The sequence below is a fragment of the Lissotriton vulgaris genome, chromosome 3_1 (assembly GCF_964263255.1).
Source record: "Lissotriton vulgaris chromosome 3_1, aLisVul1.2, whole genome shotgun sequence".
Classification (NCBI taxonomy): domain Eukaryota; kingdom Metazoa; phylum Chordata; class Amphibia; order Caudata; family Salamandridae; genus Lissotriton; species Lissotriton vulgaris.
The window spans coordinates 1754466508-1754488804 of NC_141689.1; positions in this window are offsets into that span (position 1 = coordinate 1754466508).

A 22297-nucleotide genomic window follows, 5' to 3' on the forward strand; every position below is an offset into this window, starting at 1 on the left:
TCTGTCAGCTTCAAAAGTCTCTCAAGCTTAATCTCAAGCTTCCCAGCAAAGGTTCAACTTCCAGAGGCCCCACCACTGGATCAAGCACTCTAGGAAGGACAGAACTCTCTCAGCAGAGTTCAGGGAGACTGGGGGTGAAGTCCTTTTGTTCCTGGGACTTCAAAAACAGGGAGCCAGCTCTTCTCAGGCCCTTGGAGATTCCTTCAAGACAGGGGACACAGCTCACAGCAAAGTCCTTCCCCTCTCCTTGGCAGCAAAGCAACAGCAGGTCAGTCCAGCAGAGCAACAGCAGGACAGTCTTCCATCTTCAGAGTCAGCTTTCTCCTTGGCAGAGGTTCCTTCTTGATTCCAGGATGATCTAATTTTCTGTTGTCAGGGGTCCTGTACTTATACCCCTAAAGTCTTTGTTCTCTCTGTGCATGTGGGCCCTGAGCCCGGTCTGAACCAGTTCTGGGTGGATCCTGAGCACTTCGTTTTTCTGGCTGCATCTTTCCTTTCAGAGTGAGGGGCAGGGTCCTCAGCCGCCCAGCAGGAGGTGGAGCCAGCATTGTGGCAGGCAGGCACAGCCCTATTCAGCCCAGGTGCTAACTCCTCCCACCACTCAGGTTGCAATTGCTTCATTCAGCCTAGTGCTGACTCATCCAGCCTCTGGGGGAATTCCCCATCCCCTGTCACTCACAAACCAGACAGTCAATACACAAACAGGCACAGGCACACAGAAGGGTCAGACAAGAGAACAGCAACTTTCTAAAAGTGCTGTTCTCAAACACAGGATTTAAAAACCACCTTTCCTAAAAGATGTGTTATTAAATCCTGAGTTCAGGGATACTAGATACTTATGTCCTATCTTGTTCCTATGGGAAGAAATGCTGTTAACCACTGTAGCCAGCATCCCCCATGTTAACCTATGGAGCAAGATAGCCTTACAATAGTGAAAAACGAAAATGGCTGTAATTCACTACCAGAGCATGTCACCTGCACTAGTACATGCTCTACCTTTCACATACACTGCACCCTGCCCAGGGGGGTACCTTGGGCCTTCCATAGGGGTGACTGATGTGCACGAAAAGGGAAGAGTTAGGCCTGGTCAGTGGGGACACTGACCAGGAGGACATGGCAGTTCTAAACTGCCCATAGGCACTGCAGTAGCAGGCCCAAGACACCATTTTAGAGCTACTCCTGTGGGTGGCACAATCAGTGCTGCAGGCCCACTAGTAGCATTTGTCATCACCAGCCCTGGCACACCCAGTGCACTTTACTAGGGACTTCATGGTGATACAAATATGCCAAACATGTATATCCAATCAGAATAACAATTTACATAGGGAGCACTTACACTTTGGCACTGATCAGCAGTGGCAGAGTGTCCAAAGCATCTAAACCAGCAAAAAACGAATCCAGCACAACATCAAAAAATACAGGAGGCAGAGGCAAAAAGATAGGGGTAATCACGCCAAAGATGCCAGGTCTAACATCTCCCTACAGGCAAGCAATATTAGATAAAATATCCATTTTGTTATGCTTTGTGACAAGGATTCATATTTATCTGGAAGCCCAAAAAAGACAAGAGATTTGCTTACCTGGAGCGTCCCTCCAAGTATTAAGGATATTGTGTTACTCACATCCAGCCAAAAACTCTTGAACCTTCGGACAAACTGAAAACACATGTTCATCATCACCTTTTTCTTTACCACATTTAGGGCACCATGGCGTAATGCCTTTCACAAATTTTGACAGTTTATATGGCGTCCAATAGACCCTGTGGAGACAGAAAAGGGCGTTCCGCCTTAAAATTGTGGCACGTACCATGGAGTATAACATGTCGCAAGATACTTGCCATTGGTCTTTCAACTGCTGTCCCGGCAAGCTCTTTTCCCACAGTGTTGCTGGTAGATTAAAGTCTCCATCCGATCTTTCCACTAACATCCAGTACCATTTTGCCACCTCCTTTTCCCAGGTTCCTTCAGTTCCTATTGAGGATTCTAATTTGTTAGAAAATCCCACACCTAAACCATCAGTGAAGCTTCAACTCTGTATTTGAAGATATTTGAATCTTGACAGTTGGCTATTAGCCATCTCCTGAGCCTACTCCCAAGAGATTAATACTTCATCTACCATCAGTTGACCCCAAATTGTTATCCGTGCCTCTTTTAATGGACTACTCCTGAGATCCAGGAGACTCCCAGATAGGGGCCAATCCGCTATAGTAGTTAATGTTAGATTCCCTCCAGATTTTATGCCATGTTATTGCAAAGCCTTGCAGAGTCTTAAGCCGCACTTTTTCAAAGAAGCGTGGTTCGCCACATTTATGTACAAAATAGTGCACACCCCCTTCCACATCGGAGAGTATCACTTTAAACATTTTTCCAATATCGGAGCAATCTGGTTTGTTTAGTAGACATTTCCTCCCCTTTAATAGAAAAACCCAGGAATAATAAGATAGATCAGGCAGTCGTAGGCCCCCTTTGTCATATTGCTGTCTAAGCTTTTTCCATGCAATTCTCGTACCTTTTGAGGCCCAGATAAAGCTTTGACTGGGCCTTTTTAAGCCATTCTTCCTTAAAGGACCTAGGGATATTCTGAAACAAAAAAGTAAACTTGGGGAGGATTGATATCTTTACAAGATTTACTGTACCATAAATAGTTAGAGGAAGGTGAGACCAGCTAAGTAAGAGTTTCTCCACTGCCGTACTAATCTTTTGGAAGTTAATTTCCGGGATTTGTTCTAATTTAAGTACAATTTTGATGCCTAAATAACTAATTTCTTCCTTAACACAGCTCAGTTGCGAATTGATGTTCCACGTCATTATAACCGTTTTGCTTTGATTGATCTCCTAACCGGAGAATTGCCCGAACCGTTATGCTAAGTCATACACTGCTGTTAATGCTGTGTTAAGATCTGAAGTGCCCTCTTATCTTTTCCGCTGGTGGTTCAATGTAACAAATTAAAAAGTAAGGGGGATAACAGACACCCTTGCCTAGTCCCCCTATAGATCTAAAGGTATTTGAGATATTTCCATTCACCAAAACCCTAGCGTTGGGATTCTTATATAAGAATTCTATTGCCCTACAAACATTGTCCCCTACATTAGATAACCACAAAATTTCCTGAAGTTAACCCGGTCAGAGGCCTTAGTCGCATACACAGTAATAACTGCCAGTGGCACTTTGTATGTGGTTGCTATATCTATAGCTCCAATTAAGTTATAGGTTAAATCTTTGATTCCCCTACCACACACAAAGCCCTTCTGATCTTCAGGTAGAAGCACTACATCACCCCACTCAGCTTATCTGGTAATTTTCAGTAAAAAATCTTGTAGCCTGAATTAAGCAATGAGATAGGCATGTAGGAGTTGCAACAATTAGGTGGCTTATCTATATTGAGGATCAGAGTGACAATGGCTTAATTCCAAGAAGGAGGGATCTCCCTGCCACGTTCAAAGATCTCAGTATAGAGCCTGGCCATTACAGGGACTAGATATTTCTCTAGCTTTTTATAAACGTCAATCGGAAGACCGTCTGGTCCTGCATCCTTATTTGCTTTTCCTGTTCTATTAGCACTTATAATTTTGGCTACTGTAATAGGGCTATTAATTATTTTTCTTTGGGATTCAGACACTTTGTGGGGGGGCTTCTTGACCCAACCAATCTTCCACATCCCCTCCCAGTGTAGTTAAATTTTCAGAATACACTTCCCCAAAATAGTTCAGTAAAGCTTCTTCTGTGCCCTCCCTCATCCTAGTTAAGCACCCTGTCCCATCATACTTAAGTTCTTTTATAAAACTTTTTGCTTTGTTGTTTTTTACTTTCCAGACAAGCAACTTGCCACAACCTTCTCCATAATTAACATGGACCAGTTTGCCGACTTGCCATCTTTCTTGCAGTCTTCTTTCCAGTACGCCTACTAGATCCATTATAAGTGCCTCAATAGATGCTACCCCAGATTCCTGCACTATCTCTTTATCCTGAAGTTGTTGTTCAATCCACTTAAACTGATCCTCAATATTAGCTATTTCTATACTCCGTTGCTTATGTTTGTAGGATTGAATAGATGTTATTTTCCCACTTAAGAAGGCCTTATCACCTTCCATGATCATGACGAGCTCAGAGCCACGGTGCTCGTCACGACCGTTAGAATGCTCGCACACTGGGCAAATTCCCCTGCTGTGCGAGCGTTCTAAAGAAACGGGCGTCATGAGCACACAACCACCATGGCTCATGATGAGCTGAGCTCGACATGAGCACAGGGGCGGTGCGTGCGCCCCTCCTCCCCCAGGACAGGCGGGGAATATGTCCCGCAGGGAAGGGGTTAACGGCATCCCGCACTATGCCTATTGGGGCACTATCTAAATTATGCTAGAAAAACTCTTGAGATTCCAGCCCAAATATCTCCATCATCTTTTCATCATACAGTATGGTATGATCGATAGTCCATCTCCTTTGGATCACCATGTTTATAGGAACCAAAAGTACGGTTATGGCCGAGTGATCAGACAAATGAGATCCCGCATGACTGCCGTCCCTAACCTGACCCTTTATGGATTGATTAACTGAGAATAGGTCTATTCTTGATTGGTGTCCATATTATTTATTATTGAAGGTAAAGTTTTTTAGGGACCCCTTCCTCTCCCTCCAAATATGACACCAGTCTAGATTCTTTATTGAATTTATTAATAAAGAACAAGATTTATGATATGCAGTTGCTCTGCTTTTAATGGAGTGGTCTAGATTATCATCTAGAACCACATTAAAATCGCTTGCCATTATAATGGGGTCCGGAAAATCCAAGAGTTCCGAGAGTAGATTACCAAACGGGGTAGGGTCATATAAGTTAGGGCCTTAATAGCCAAGCCTGGTTATAGCATCTCACTTTAGCAATTATCCATTTACCAGTTTAGTCTACTCTACTTTCTTCAATTATTATCTTAGAGTTAGTTTTTACAATAATCGCCACCCCTCGTATAGTGAGTTCATGGTCCGTACATATTACTCTCTGAAGCTATCTTCTGGATTTAAAGACCTCAATCATTTCTTTACTGGTTAGATGAGTTTATTGGAGGATTAGGATTTGGGCCAGAACATCTTTTAAATACTGTAATATCTTTTCCCTTCTTTTTATTTCCTCTAAGACCATTGACATTCCACAATAAAAGCTCTATCTGTGCCTTCAGGCTGGTAGTCATTTTTTTTTATTTCTTACCCTCGCTAGCCCATTAAGGTCAGAGTTCAAGATCATTTGTTGAGGACAAACATTTTTTTGTATTTTTTCCCTCTGCTCCACCACCCGTGCACTTGACTCAACCTGTGCCCCTTCCTACCCTCCCTTGGAAAACTCCTCTTCCTTCCTCATAGCCTAAGCCTAAGCCTAAGGAGACCCTCTGAGGTTAAGAGCTTTATTCTTAAATTTAAAAGTATATACTTCCTAGTTGAACTAGTGGTTCTCTATTCAGGTCTAAAAAAAATAAACCAATCAATGCAAAAGTGAGGAGATAGCAACTCCACAGAGAAGTAAACAAAATAACTGCAAAAAGAGAAATAATCTCTACCTTTACTACTTCACACCAGTACCTGATAGGGATCTAAGGCATTCTTCAGCCTCGTCTACCCTGCGACAGGTCTGCCTTTTATTATTATGCTTCACCCTCAGGCTAGCAGGAAATCTTAACTGAGCCGTCAAACCCAGTTTTCTGAAGGGTTCAATCAGGTTACCGAACTCCCATTGCTTGTTGGCCGTAATTTGAGAGACATCAGATCTAATATTGAAGTTAATTCCAACTACTGATATGTTCTTTTATCTTAAGGCTTTTGTGACTATTTCTTCCTTAACTTTGTAGGTATGAAAGTTAACCAGAATTTTCCTGGGTTTTGTTTTATTCACATTTAACCTAAATGGGTCTCTATGGACCCTCTGCATGTCCTTAACCAGGCCTTCTTCTGAGCACTCCATATGCACTCCCAGTTTAATCAGTAGTGCAACAAATAACTTGATATCCTCACCCTCTGTCCCTTCCGGGATTTTTAAGATGCAAAGATTATTTCTTCTCTGATTGTTCTCTAATGATTCCATCTTTTCCTTCAGCAGAACCTTATTTCCCTTTAGGAGTGTAATATCATTAGAGTTGGCCTCTGACTGCAGCAATAAGTCTCTCACTGAGTTTTCCAGCAGCGAGGGACTAACCACAATGTCATCCAATTTTTTTTTCTGACCTGTCACAGGTTTTGATTGGTTTCAGGTATTTCAAATCTATTTCTAAACTCAGTGGTTAACATCTGAATGAGACCCGAAACTGACTGACTTTGTGACTGACCTTGGAGTTGATGTTGAGTTTCCCCTACCTCTTTTGAGCTTTCCTCCCCTCCACTCTCCAAAAATGGACAGAGCATCAAGACAATTAAATACTATATGAACAAATATTAATTCGAATCAGCTATAAGTTTAAAAAACAACACCTTCATCTTTCTAAACTGAAACAAATGGCAAAATAGTAGCAGAGATACCATTTTAAGAAAAGCTAGTATATTTATCCGTAGCTGGATAATAAAAAGATTGTAAAATACCATGGTGCAAAAGTGCAAGTACAAGTGCAAAAGTGGAAAGTTACTAAGCTAACGTGCTAAAATGCTATAGGAAGATATTTCTAATTCCTCCAAACATTTTTTAAAAGATGATATAGTAGCACTTGGACTCTTAATTCGGGGTTGTGTTACCCATCTGTCAGGTTTTCCAAATTACTTAAAAACTTCCAAGTCTTATTACATTTCTTGGAAGCACCACCTGGCTCACATAGGCTTCTTCAAAAGTCTGTGCCCTTTTCATTTTATTGAACCTTTTATCGTAAGTGGGAACTTCTCTAGACCTCCAATTCTGGAGAATCAAGGAGCGGGCTGCCAAAGAAGCAATAGAAAGAAAAATGTCTTTAGATTCCTTAAATTTATTTTATCTTTATAATTGCCAATCAAAGGCCACCTCAGCCTCTGGCAATATCCTCTTTACAAATGCCCCAGTAAGAGCCGAAAAAATCACCCCCCAAAAGGGCCCCGGTCTGGGACACGTGAAAAAAATATGGAGCCAGCCCCCTTCCCCTTACACCTGGCATCGAAAGCAGCTATTTTCGACTTCTGGGTACCTTTCATTAAGTGCTTTCGGAGTAAAATATGCCAGCCCCTGGGATAGAAAAAACATTCTTTTAAAATTGGCTGCTCTCAGGGCCTTGCTCCCTCGCCAACATACCGCTTCCCATTCATTATGGAGAGGGTACATTGTGTTTCAGTGGTCACCCTTTCCAAATGGTTCTCTATCAATGGAGGTTGGCCCTGATTTCGTAGCAGATGATACCAATTCCCTACTGTAGTAAATAGTAGAAAACAATTCAAATAATCCAAGTATAGATGGTACTGGTTTAATGATAACAGCACAGTACTCTCTTCTTCAAGTCCCAGCAGAAAACTGCCAGTACAAACACATTTACAGGTAAACAATTCTAAAAGGAATCTTGAATAAGGTGCATGTGTACAGAACTAAAGAACAGAAGATTACAAGGGAAACACATTAAGGAAATCGTAAAAGGGAAATAAAACAGATGAATATGAATAGAAAATGCAACACATTTCCCCTCTTAAGAAATTCAATGGCATAAAGGAATGCATTTAGAAACATGTCTGACATTCCAGATCTTACCATCCTGCGTGACAACACTGTTACAATTTACTTTCACAATTTTGATAGGTTTACCAAATTTGATTTCACCTTTGGATACAAAACCTGGTTTGCGAATTCTCACCCATTCACTACACTTAAACATAGGCACCTTTACCTTTATTCGATCATCATAATTATGCTTGATCTTATTTTGCTTTATTTCAACTTCACGAGCTACATCAGAAACATCAAGCATAACATCATGAGGAATAGCACTCTTTTTAAACCACCAAGGACACAATTTAGATGTGGGATCTCTACCCCTTAACAACTGGAAAGGAAGAAATTTCACAAGCTACCAAAAGTCCGGGCACAAAGAATATCTTGTTTAAGCACCCTGTTGTACCTCTCAACCTGTCCGTTTCCTTGTGGTTCATACAAAGCTGTGGTGATATGTTTGATACCACAATCTTTAAAAAATTCTTGAATATCTGAAGATCTAAACTGTACTCCATTATCAGAAATCATCATTTTGGGATAACCTTCTCGAGCAAACAGCTCTTTCAAAAACAAAATCACATTTCCTGAATTGGGATGAAAAATGAGCTTGACTTCTGGCCATTTAGAATGGTAGTCAACCACCACAACAGCAAACCTACATTCTGCTGGTAAAAAATTGACAGGCCCTGAAATATCAATTCCCAACTTTTGCCATGGATACTCCGGCCACTTAACTGGAATCAAAGGAGCTGGACTACATTTACAAGTCTTGTCACTTTCTATACAATCTGGGCATTCTCTCTCAAACCTATCAACAACCTTATCTACTCCAGGCCACCAAAAATTTGATCTAATCAACCTCTTCATGGACGACATACCCATGTGACACGCATGACTAAGTTTCAAAACAATGTCACGGGTCCCAAAAGGCGGAATACACTTCCCAGATCTAAAAACCAAATCACCTTCTGTAACTAACTCTTCCTTAATATTTAAAAAGGGTATAAGATCACCAGACACCTCACCCTTATGAGGCCAACCCCTCCTGACATAATTCCTCACTTGACAAAGTAAAGTGTCATCATTCATACTTTTCCTCCACATCTCTTCAGATATCAATTTAAAATTTGCTGAAACAGACTCAGTAATACTAACTACAACTTCTTCATCACCTGGTTCATCAACACTGTCACATGGCAGTCTGGACAAACAGTCCGCAGTTACATTTAACTTTCCTGGAACATACTCAATGTCGAAATTATACTCCTGGAGGCGTGACATAAGCCTGGCTATGCGAGCAGTAGCTCTATCCCCTCCACCAGGCGACAAAATATTCACCAAAGGTTTATGGTCAGTTCTTAACATGAACCTTGGACCTCAAATGTAATTCCGAAAATGTTCCACCGCCAATACACAACCCAAAAGTTCCTTCTCGATAACAGCATATCCTCTCTCAGTGGCAGTGAGTGTACGAGATGCAAATGCCACATTCCACTCTTCCTTTCCTGAACGTTGTGACAAAACACAACCCAAACCGTAAAGGCTAGTATCTACTGTCAATAAACACAATTTATCCAAACAGAAAGGTCTGAGAGTAGGAGCAGCCACCACATCAGCTTTTATAGAATCAAAGGCACTTTGCTGTCTACCACCCCATACAAATTCCACATTCTTTCTAGCAAGTTCTCTAATAGGCTCCATCTTAGTAGCAAAATCTTTGATGAACTTGCTGTAGTACTCACAAAGACCTGAAAACAACAGCAATTTATCCTTACAATCCGGTGCAGGTGCTTTCAAAATAGCGTCAACTAATGATTTCTTTGGAGACACACCATCTTTTGATATTGTGTGCCCTAAGTATTCCACAGTGTTCTGAAACAATTTGCACTTTTTACTCTTGATCGTCAAACCAGAGTCACTTAAAACTTTACATACATTTCTTAAATGTTCACAATGGACTTCATTATCCTTTGAAAAAATAAGAATGTCATCCTGAAAGCACTTAACGTAATTTCCCATCTCCCTGAATAGATGAAACATTGACCTTTGAAAAATGGATGCTTACCCAAACGGCATCCGATTAAATTGGTACAATCCTTGAGGGGTAATAAAAGCTGTTAGGTGTCTAGATTCTTCCGTCAATTCAATTTGATGATATGTCGATCTAAGATCGAGAGTTGAAAACACCGTGGCACCCCCAAGCATGCTCACAACTTCATTTATATTGGGCAGGGGATGACAATCGACAACGATATTAGCATTTAAAGCTCTCAAATCAATGTAAAAGCCTCAAACTTTTATCAGGCTTACGAGCAAGAACAACTGGAGAAACCCATTCAGATGACTCAATCTCCTCTATCACTCCATTGTCCAACATGTCTTTAAGAGCATTTCCTAATTCCTCCCTAACATTAAGTGGCACATTCCTAAGTTTTTGTACTAGGGGAACAGCTCCTTGTTTGAGCTTGATGGCATGTGCAAAACCCTTCAATTTGCCTAAATCTTCTGAAAAAACATTGGGAAATTCTTTAGCCAATTTTTCCCATCTACTGTCATCTTCGATAGTGACGATAGAACCTTTTAGTGGAAGCATATCATTACATATTGTGACAGGTTCTTTACCCTGTGGATTCAACATAATTCCCAACTTCCATTGATCCCTCCATCCAAGTACATCAACACCTTTCTTTGCTACATACAATTTAATAATTGCAGATCTCCATTTAAAATAAATAGTAGACTGTAAATAACCAATAAAATCGATGTTCGAACCATTGAAACACAGAGCATTAATATCAGGGGAGGAAAGATATTTTTCAGATAATCTTGAACCATACTTCTCAGAGAAATAATCTATAGTGATGATGGTCCAGGGAGAACCAGAGTCTGCCATCAATTTCAGATCTACATTCATAAAATTCACAATACATTTGGGTGAATTAAGTACTTCCCCATCAACAACCCCAATATTTATCAAAGACACCACCATGCCACCTTCTCTCATCATCTCTCCAGTTTTAGAATGTTCACATTGAATGCAAGAAATCTCACAAGAAGGATTAGACCTTACACATGAAACTTCATTTTTCTTGAAGTGACTAATATTGCGATCACTACTTCCTTTTTTCAAATCTCTACATGCTTTAGAGAAATGACCAATTCTCCCACATTTGCTACACTCTTAACCAATTGCAGGACATTACTTAAAAGATGCGACATGATTATTACTACCACATCTGTAACACACAATGTGATTTCTTCCAACATTCTTATTAGATTGAAAACTGTTCTTTACATTGCTTATAGCACAAACATCATCTCCCGTTTTGTCATTCTTCCCACCGTTAGTATTCTCTTTAATAGTTTTCATCCATTTATTGGATTGTTCAAAAGCCTTAGCAGTAGATATACTCTCTTCCAACGTAGGATTCCTCAAAATCCATAACTGCTCTTGTGTTTTCTTACACTTTACATTCACTATAATCTGGTCTCTTATCATTTCATCTGTAATCTCCCCAAAATTACATGAAATAACTAATGACCTCAAAGCAGTTAAGAAATCATCAAAACTTTCAGAATCGTTTTGCGCCCTGGTGTAAAATTTATAACGGTTAAGAGCAATACTGGTAGTGTGTTTAAATCTAGTTTCAACTCGTAACATGGCTTCATCAAAATTGCCCAAATCACCAGGTACTGGAGGAAGGGTCCTAAAAATAGCTTGTCCTTCCGACCCCAAACAGTGAAGAAAAATAATCTTTTTCCTCTCATTTCCCATCCTTTCCCCATCAATGGCCTTAAGATAAGTTAGGAATTCCTCCTTCCAATGCAACACCTACTCCTCTTAATTTTGCCCCGAAAAGGGCTATCACTAGTTTGTTTGGGGTATCAAAAACAAAATTAAGTTTAAAATTTTTTGGGGGTAATTTGTAAATATTAAAAAGCTGGCTTTCTCTGGTTTCCATTCCTCAGTAACACCTCCTGCCATGTAATTTCCCTATTCTGAATTAAACAGTATCTTAACTCTCCTAGCCCTCATCCCTCCCAGTTTCTCAAATGGCATGTTTGAATTTGAAGGTCGAGATTCTTGCATTCCCTTAATTTTAAGTAATGCAGCCCAGAGGAGCCCATCCCCTTAAAAAAGGATTGAAGTCTAATCGAGTAGTCCTTCAGTGTCTTGTATCTTCTTCTTTTTGGAAATTTTGAGGTTTCTAAGAATATCTAAATTTGAGAATCAGTTTCGTGCACCATTTTGTTCACAAGAAAACTATCCTTACACCCAGTAGAGACCAATAAACTAGCTAGGATGTTTATTCTGAGTGGGAGGCAAAGGGATCCATGCTTCCGGGGGGAAAAACACCCCTGCGCCTTCCTTGACTTTTTTTTGTGATTCTGAGGGACTCCTTCCTGAGAGTCCAAGGAACTCGTCAGCACCTGAAATTTGTTTGGACTTATGATTTCTTGATCTTCTTCCACCCTATTCCCAGGATAAACCAGGGCTGGGTTCTTTAACAGCAAAGTCTTTGGTACTATTTTAAAGAAAGTCTTTAATGAGGGGGTAATTTTAAGGTTGGTTATCTATTGTTCCCTTCTTTTCCCTCCCAACCTCCACTCTCTTGTATCCTCGCCAACTTTATAGGAAGTAGCGGGCTCTGACCATTTGGTGTTCTTCTAAGTTCTACTCCGTATGCCCTTAGTCCAGTTTCATGCCTCAAAGCTTGTCAAATGGAATCTACTATGCTGCATGCTTTTCCCTACTACCCCAAGCACAATTTCCCCTGATTGGGGTACCACCACATTCAGGTAACCGCTATCTTTTGTGATCAGAGAGGTGTTTTCTTTTTGCTGTTTTTCGGGAGTACCGGATGTCTCCTGCCTTTGGTGACAACACTACACTCTCCCTCCAGTTTTCCCCCAACACTTCCTCCCACACCACTTCTTCCACCAGAACAAGTCTGACCTGACTCTTGTGATGAATTCCTGGTGGTCTTCCCAGCCTCAGAGGACTCCAAGGGCTCCGAGGACTCCTGTCATGTGTGTAACACCAACAGTCTGCCTGCCTTACAGGAGCTTACTTCACCCACGCTTGTGCTGCCTATGCCCAAGCCGCCCCGAATGGTGCGCTGAGCCACAGCCCTACGGCCCCTGCCGAGTTCCCGAATGGCACAAGCTCAGCAAGAGACCCTGTCGGGCAATCCCACAGCCTCCACAAGTTCACCCGTCCCGCCTGGGGGCCCTTGCACCAAGAGGCACAAACAAGAAGAACCACGAGGTGAGTTTGCAGCTAAATTCCTTCCTGCGCTTAGATAATCAGCTAATCTAAATCTGTGCGCGCTGTAAGCACTCTAATTCTTCCTGTACCTTTTCACATTCAGACAATATGTGCGATTTAACAAAGCATCCACTGGGTATTATGGAATTGTCATCCTGATCTCTAGCCTCGGTAGCCTCCGGCCGTAATGTTTTCCCCCTACTCCACTTCTATTGAGACAGAGCTTGTTCTAAGATGCTCTCCCTCCAAAGGCAGAGAAGAAGTGGGCATATTCCCCACTCTAGCATCACAATATTACAGGTATTTTTCCCAAGAGTCCTTGCAGGTCACATTATCTATTCTAAACACAATCTCGTAGGTAACTTTCCACAGAATAGCGATGCTCCTGAACTGCAACATGTTGACCTTGATTCCCAGACCTTCTCCATTGTGAAAGCACAACAAATTCTCTTATCAGCTTATGCTCTAGATTTATCTTCTGCTCTCCTTGCCTTACTAATGAAACAAAGACAGTACTCTAGCTAACAAGGGTGCTTCTATAACCTGCAAAATAAAACTAGGGAAATAACAAAATTTACAGCACACATGGAATTCAAACTGTTAATTCTAAAGCAACAGCTTCCAGGGGAATTGCATTTCAGGCTTACTAGATTCAGCTAGCATAAGAAAATGGCGTATGAGCTTTTCGGATTTCCATCATAACACATTAATAAACATGTTTAATAAATGAAGAATTGTCAGTTGCACAACATGTGTTGTTAAGGTTTGCAGCTAATTACGTTTACTTTCTACTTTGATTCTTTGAGTTACTATTCAATGGCCTAAATAAGTCACGTTTTATGTTTTTACATTTCAAAATTATAACGCTCCATGTTAACAGGATGAAGGATTATATACAGGTGCGCTCTACATGTGTGAATATAATGTACCCCTACAAATAAAATGAAATTTGCGCTACATCAGTCCCCCAATGACCTGTGTCATCACAAAACCCTTTATTCCCTGTAGAGTAGACTGGTCTAAACAGATGTCGTAGCTAGACTCCTCTGTCTGAACTCTTCCAACCACTTAAGATTCTCATAGTGGCTGTCCGGCAGTCTCTCCACCCTTCTTTCTCTCTCCCTAAAGGAATCCTCCAATTGCCTCGACATGTACCATTTGTATGCTTTTACCATACGTAACAAGATGATAACACAGACCAAAACAATTATTATTGGCTTTAAGATATATCTAAGAATTTCCTTGCCTAAGTTAGCAAACAAACTTCAAACTGCTCTGAATCATTTTCCAATCTTATCCCAAACTAATTCAGTTGCCAAGTCATGTATCTCATGGTGTATGTCGGTGGTCTTGCTTATATATCCCCTCAGATCTTTACTTTTGTCAGGAATGTAAGTGCAACACTGTCGGACCTTCAGCATCCTACAGACTTCACCCTCTTTTGCAATAGTACATCTAAAGCAAAACGGTTATGCATCACCATCGCCCTTATCGAAACCATCTCTCCACCTACGAGCAACAATGACTAAGCTGTGTTAACTGACAATGTATCGACAATGGTAGTCAACCTTCTAATCTTGATGTCATTCAACACCACACCCAAACTGGGTATTATCACTCCAAATATGTCTCCACAATCTAACCAGCACCCAGTCCACATTTCTCCCTATGGTTTGACTTTCCCTCCAAACTCTCCAAGTCCTCCAGATGGTATATCTTTGGAAACACAACAGCCACATAACAAGTATCATACCAATTTTTCGGAAGCCAAACAAATCCATTGTTCCCACACACAAAATATACTCCTGGCACCACTTGCACTGTTTCTTGGAGGAACTTCTTCAAAAGCATCAATTAGGAAGATGTGGTCACACACACTCTGTCCCACAAAAATTGTGTCATAACGGGATAAATGCAAAGCTTTCTCCAGTGTTCCCAATCTAGAGCTATAGGACCATTGCTTCCCTTAGCCTTGTGAGGTAACTCCTCCTTGGTCCATTACACGTTCCTTCCCTATTAAGCTTAATAGTTAGACCTCTATGACTATCCTCTACTTGATCAATAAATTGTTTTCTATGTCTGTTAATGTGCATGTTAATTTGTGTCTATGTGCATAAGCAGTGCCTACTGTTACTGTGGTACAAAATACTTCCCCATTCTCTTTAATTGTTTGTAAAAATCATATTTTTCAGATGTTTGTAGACTGGAACTTATAAAAGTACCAACTCTGTAATCAATCTCCCCAACCCAGGAAGTCTGGGGCTGTTTCAACTTTCTTAATTTTTTTTACATTCCAGTGTATACCTGTGGCAACCTATGGCGCTGAGATATGGGGCTTCTCAAAGATCACTACCATTCAGTATGAGGAGAATAGGTTTTTCTGCAAACTCTTGGGTGCCCTTATCTCTAAGTCCCAATATGTATGCCACAGTGAATTAAACTTGCAATATATTGAGGACTACATGAAGGCCCACCTGCTCTTTTTTGGCTCACCATTTGGAGAAACACAGTGGCTTTCCTCACAAGAAAAATCATAAGAGATTGTCTCAAGTGTGATAAGAGTATAGATATCCCATGACTAGCCGAGGTACAATCCAGTCTAAGCAGGATTAACTATAAATATATCTTTGACAGCCCCAATGAGATAGATGCTCTAAATAAAAAAGAGCTATAGACGGCCCTTTGTACATAATATAGAATTAATAGATTTGAATTGGAGTCTAGGAAGCCATCCGTAGCTACATTTATGCCCATCGAGAATGTTCAATTTCAGTTGCCTAGCTATGTTGTTAAACCCATGGTCCACTGGGAGTGAGGATTGTTCTTTCGTCTAAGAGCTGGTACAGTGATATTTTTATAAAGTTTTTCCCTTGGCTATCATACTAATCTTGACTCTTTGTCATGCCCGTGTGATGGACAGTCTGGGCAAACTATTTTACATTTCTTATTTTTCTGTACATTTTATATACAATATGCCAAATTGATTTTATTAAAAAAAAATGTAAAACACGATTTGCTCATTATAAAGATGCCTTCAGGAGAATCGTTAATTTGAAAGTTGATGAATTGGTATTTCACTTGGGTGTCTTTCTGTCAACTCCTCTCCGCGCATGCATACAATGCTCACTGTATAACTGACATTTCTACCTGGGCGGGTTTTATAATCTTTTTATGATGATCATGAACTTGTGTGTTTTATGTCTTATTGTGTGACTTGCCCTTTTATGAATATGTTTTATCCAAATAAAGTAATTGAATTGAATTGCACTGAAAGTACCAAAGCACAATTTGAGAAATAGTACTCATAATGACATAAAGCATGCTAAGGAGGAAACTGCAACTAATACCATATGTCAAGGGCAGGTGATGATACCTAATACCCTCCTTGACCGAAGCAGGCAATTGCAAACACACGTAACACTCTCTCACATCCATAGTATTCACATATTTGTACGGGAACTTAGCAAAAGCATTCAGGGTATAATCACCTTTAGACAAATCTACATGCAAAAGCGACTCGTCTGCTATATTAAACCCCTCTCAGATCCAAATGTATACTCTTTTGAGGCACCAGTGGTAGGTGTGGATGTCCCATGTACCCCCACTCCATATACATCAGCTTTGTGTTAGCTTAAGTGAACTCAGTAATGCTATCACTATGATTGTTCCTACAATAATTGTACCTATAATACATTTGTGACTATGATTCGAATTTCCAAACTCCATTTTCAAAGTGACTTGGGTTGTAGCTGTAAGAGGATCAACACACAGAGTCTCTTTTTTCTCTGCATCTTATGTACTGGCAACAAAGTCTTTGAGCAACTTCTTTTTGGACCTTAGGAAATTCTCACAACAATCTTTGGCACAATATTTACACAGTTTGGAAGACTTCCTTAGCCGTCTTTCTACTTCTAAAGGAATGGTCCCCATTTGTATTCTTCCACTTAGACATAGGTTATCTTCTTACAAGCAAGCTTTTATTTAAAGTTCAAAAGTTCCATTTACATCCCCTAGGAGATCAGAGCCAATCTCATCAATGACGCGTTGTAACAGTTTAACTCTAAATGCTGCAATCTCCTGTAAATGTGGTTGATTCCCAAAGCTCGGGTATTCAATGTTTTCCAGCATCAGAGTTTGTTAACCACTCAACCTTGGTGGGTAAGGCACAGTCAATGACAAGATTGCATTAGCCTCTATTTCAGGAACTCTCAGCAGGAACTCGACAATCAGTATCGAAGTCTCGGACCTCGCTCTTCTCGACATTTGAAGCTAGGTAAGTCCACTTGGGAGAGATGTATCTCTGACACAGCACTCTTGTTCTCCTTGATCTCCTTACACTCTCTGGGACTTGTTCAGTCTCACTCAAATCAGACTCAGATGAGTTCTTTCTCAGATGCAAGTCCTAATTCTATGTTTCCCAGACCACCACTCATTTGCATCCTCTTTTTTTCCTTGACTGCACATGACATACATCCACACCAGTTTCTTCTGCTGAGTCAGACTCTATACCACTTACAACGTTACCATTTCCCTCAGAGTGTATAATTGGGTCTGGTGTAGCTTAACCCCCTTCAGCTTGGCCTGGTGTGTATCCAACCTCTTCCGGAACCCCAAAACATAGCTTGCCCTCTCTGGTAAGCTTATGACCATGGCTGGAATTTCTTCTGGGAGAGGAGCTGTTTCATCAGAGGACCATGAGACAGTTGTGTATGTGAAGCGTGTTTACAATGCGGCAGTCCTCCACACTACATTGCAGTATTCATCACCAATATCACTTGATATGGTCCACGCCACAGTGCGTCAAGACAGTTCTTCCATTAGTGCTTTTGGACAATCACCCAATTCCATGGGCTCAGATGGTGGCAGAGGTCTTTCAATGTCGGTGCAGTTCCTGCTCCAACCAGATGAGACACAGAACAAACCATGTTAGCCAATCCCTTACAGTAGTCAAGGATCAAGTCATCTGATATGTTCATCAAAGCTGTAGCTGGTACTGCATGTAAGTGCTTCACCCTTCCCATGAGGATTTCATGGAGTGACAACTCAATTCTTTTATTGGGATTGCTGAGCAAGCTCATCAGAACCAAGGGCAATGCATCGGGCCATTTTAGCTTTGTCGTAACACACGCTTTTGCCAACCTCCCCTTTAAAGTCCCATTGATCTGTCCACAATGCCTGACACCTCAGGCCTATAACTGCAATGCAGTCTCTGTTCCATACTCAAGGCAGTACAAAACAGCTTCATGATCTCGCTGTGGAAGCGCGTTCCTCAATCCTACTTCAATGTAGTTGGAAATCCGAAATGAGGTATACACTCCCTCAAAAATGCTACTGTGGACTGTCATACCTTCTAGTTGGATAAATTTCCACCCACCGAGAAAAGATGCACACAACAACCAAAATGTATCTCAATCCGCTACAATAAGGCATCTCAACAAACTCCAATTGGATCCGATTGAAAGGACCCTCTGACCTCCCAATGTGGCTCAAGGCAACAACAGTTTTCTTCCCAGCATTCATCTGTTGACATGTAACACACCGATTACACACTGCTTCCGCAATCATGTGAAACCTCGGTTAAACTAAGTCTGCCTGAACAATCTCGCCATTGGGTCTCTGCATATGTGAGTTGCTCCATGAATCTGCCTCACCATTGGGTTTAGCAAACAATCTGGTAACACTGCCCTACCATCAGTTGAAACCCTTATGTCATCTTATCCCCTTCTCATAGTCTGCTCTGATCCACCCTGATTGTTCCTGATCTGTTGCTACCATTTGTAAATGCCTAACTTCATCCCATGTGCATGCAACTGCTAGCATTATGCTGAGTTTGGGCTTCTTTGTACTCTCGCCAACATATTCCCCATTGAAAATGCATGTGTTTGTGGCACAAAAAACTAGCAACTTAATCCGCATAGTGTTTTCCTGTGGTGACAAAACCCTCTCTGTTCCCATGAGCAGCGTACTTTACGACGGCAACTTCCTTTTTGTAACTGCAATGTTTCCAACAGTTGTCTCACATATTCCCTGTTCCTAAAAGAAGATCCTGATGATGTTAGGAACCCTCTCTGGGACCATAGCTGTCCGAAGTCATGAACTACACTAACACCATATTGGCTATTGGTATAGATGGTGACTCGGATCTGCTCAGAGACTAAGCATGTATGGGTCAAAGCAATAATTTTGGCCAATTGTGTGGAGTGTACTCCCTATAGACAAGCAGCTTCTACAACTCCAGAGATGGTACAGACAGCCAACGCTGCTCACAGATTACCTTCATTGTCCCTTAGGAATGAACCATCAACAATAAAGACTTGGTCAGGATCTGACAACGGCTCATCAACAGTGTCAGGTCTCGCTTGGTGCAAAGCTCAGTCACATTCAGACAGTCATGGTTTCCACAATCTTCCCCATCAGCACTTGAAATAGGTAACAAGTTTGCTGGGTTTAAAACAGTACAGCACGTTAAGGTGACGTTTTCTGCTGCAATCAGCATTTGTTTGTAGCTTGTCAACCTGTAATTAGTCAAATGCTGTGTTGTGGTCCACGTCACCAGGTGTTCAACTGAGTGTGTTACATATACAGTTAGTGGCTGACCCATCACAATGCTTTCACATCGTTCAATACTGGCATCAGTTGCAGCAACGCATTTGAGACAACAGGGCAATGCTGAAGCTACAGGCTCTAATGTAGCTGGGAAATAAGCCACTGGTCTATGGGCACCTTCATGTGTCTGGATGAGTACAGAAAGAGAACAACGTTCCTTCTCATGGCAGAACAGAGAAAAGGTTTTTTTAATCAGCAATTTCTAAAGTTGGAGCGCAACCCCAGTCACTCTCTCAACTCCAGTAAGGCAAGTGAGCAATTGTTATCCCAAAGTGCCAAATCACTCACATCCTTGAGGGTGAGCATCAGCAAAGACTTTGCCATTGCAGTGTAGTGTAGTTCCTATTTTCCCTATAGGCCCTGTGCATTGGAATAACAAAAACAGTAGTATAGACGTAGAAGTGCGGTCTTCCAGGTCTCCACTGACTATGCTAAACTTAATTGGGTTTGTTACCAACTAGCTCAGAGGTCACTGGAAACTTTCTTGACTGAATAGGAAGTGATCAGCTTCCCTGGTACAGACAAGAAGGGATTCAGTTTTCCAACAACCGCATAAACATGACAACTTTGCTCCTTAGAATAAGAGTCAATCTCTAGAGTCGTGTAAAACAGTATACAGTTATTTTACTCAGTCAGTTGTGCAGATTACTTTCACCAAGATGCAGAGAATAGAGAGATTGGCGTTTTCAATAAAAGGTATTATTTATTGAACAGTCTTTCTTCTCATGCAAGAGAAATGAATTGCCACAATTGCAAGACTAGGTAGTATAAAAAGTGCGTACAGTAAAAGGAGGTTTGCGAAATAATACTGTAAAAACATTGATATGGTTTCTTAGCCATACAATGGTTAAAATGAATAAAATATATACATTCATATATACATTCAGCTAACGCACCCAACTGGTGTTTCTAACTACGCCTACCCCAGTGTACCTGACCTAAGCCTAATACTTGGGAGGGTGTAAGTAAGTAGCAGTTTTAGTTAAGTTGGTTTTGCCAAGGTTTGCTTCAAGAATTCTCTCTAAGGGTTTAGTCAACACCATACCTCTGGAATAGAATGTTGGAGGTCTTGTATCTCCTTCCAGGACTCGATATACCAGTTACTCGCAAGAGTAGGCTGGAAACGCCGGAGCTGGATTTTCTCGGCAAGAGAAAAGACAGCGTCTCTCTCAGCACATCAAGGAGGAGGAGGGGCAGCGTCTGGGCAGCTTGCATCTGCTGGGCTCTGCAAGGGACAGCTGTTCTGCTCCTGTGTTCACCACACCATTGCTATCATCGATGTCGTCGCAACAGCGTTTGCTTAAGGCAACGTTGGTAATATTTATACCTGAAAGGTGCCTTGTTTGACGTAAGTTTTTGGACATAAGACATCAATAAAGATGTCACTAGGAAGTGATTGTCTCTCAGTGCTCATTAGAGTTCTATTACTAATGGAAAGGGGCGACCGAATCGGTCCCCCCCGAACTTATGGCCGAGTGCCTCGATCCCCCCGGGAAGCCATTTTGGGCGGGAGGCGCGTCTCAGCTGGTATGCCCGAAGCGGCGTAGCTGGGGCGCGCTCGTTCCCGCCCTAGAGTGGGCTGGCCTAGACACCGACGCAGCCAGCCACGCCCTCAGGGGCAGGCAGGGGCGGGTATACGCCCGCCCTGAAGACGGATAAAAAGGGACGCAAGACCAGAAGACATCCTCTTGTTCTTGTGCTCTGAAGCTGCACCTCCTCGCTGCACGTGAGCTCGGGACAGAACGAAGAGCCAATTTTGAGCGTTTTAATCTCTCTCTTTGTCTTTTAGATACTTCGTCGAAAGGATGCCCAAGAAAGGAGCAAAGAGAATGTCGACTGACCAGTTGGTTCGGGCACTCATGAAGGACATGTCCGAAATTAAGAAGCGGTTGGCGGAGCGAGACGGCGAGGAGGGATCGGGGCGTCCACCGGCCGGAGGGAAGCCAAAGAGGCCGAGAAGGGGGCCGGTCGGGGGAGACGTCCCGGTTCCCTGTTCTCCGCTCGAGGCGCCAGCCCCGGTACCGGCCCCGGTACCGGATGAGGGGAATCCGATTCCCGTGATAGTCACCCCGACGTCTGCCGGAGATATGCCTCCCGAGTTGGCGGCGCAGTTAGCAGCATGGTTGGGGGACAGTAATGGGGGCGCCATGGCTACCGAAGCGCAAGCTCTCATAAAGCAGTTGCGCGAGAAACGTGATACAGCCAAGGTGCCCGCGCCGGATGCGGCGATAGACAAGCCACGAGGGACGGAAGCAGCGTCCGGTGCAGGTAAGCGGCCATTGCCGATTGCAAGGGATGAGTCAACACCCTCTCGTAGAGAAAGATTGGGGCAACATGTTCCTTTGCCAATAAAGGAAAAGATTTGGGCGGGGGAATACGTTAACATTTTCTCCCTGCTCGTTGATCACTATGAGGTCGAAACTGTTAAGGGTCAAAAGGATCTGATGCATCCGAGTGTTTGGCGCGCAAAAATGGCCGCCTTTAAAGTGAATGAAAATATTGGTAACTGGGGTAATGCTTGGGGAATTTTCACGGCAATTTTGGGGGAACGTAGGCCTGATTTGCTCCCTGAATTTCCAGTATATCAGTCACGAATTATGGGGTACTCGACATCACACCAAGGTAACCAATGGTTCTGTTATGACAACCTTTTCAGGAAAGCGATGGAGCATAACAAAAGTTTAACCTGGGACTGTTACGATTCTTTAACATGGAATAAGATGAAAGAGTCGGGAATGTTGAAAGTGCCATTGGTGGGGAGTGCTGTTAGTGAGTCCTCCCGC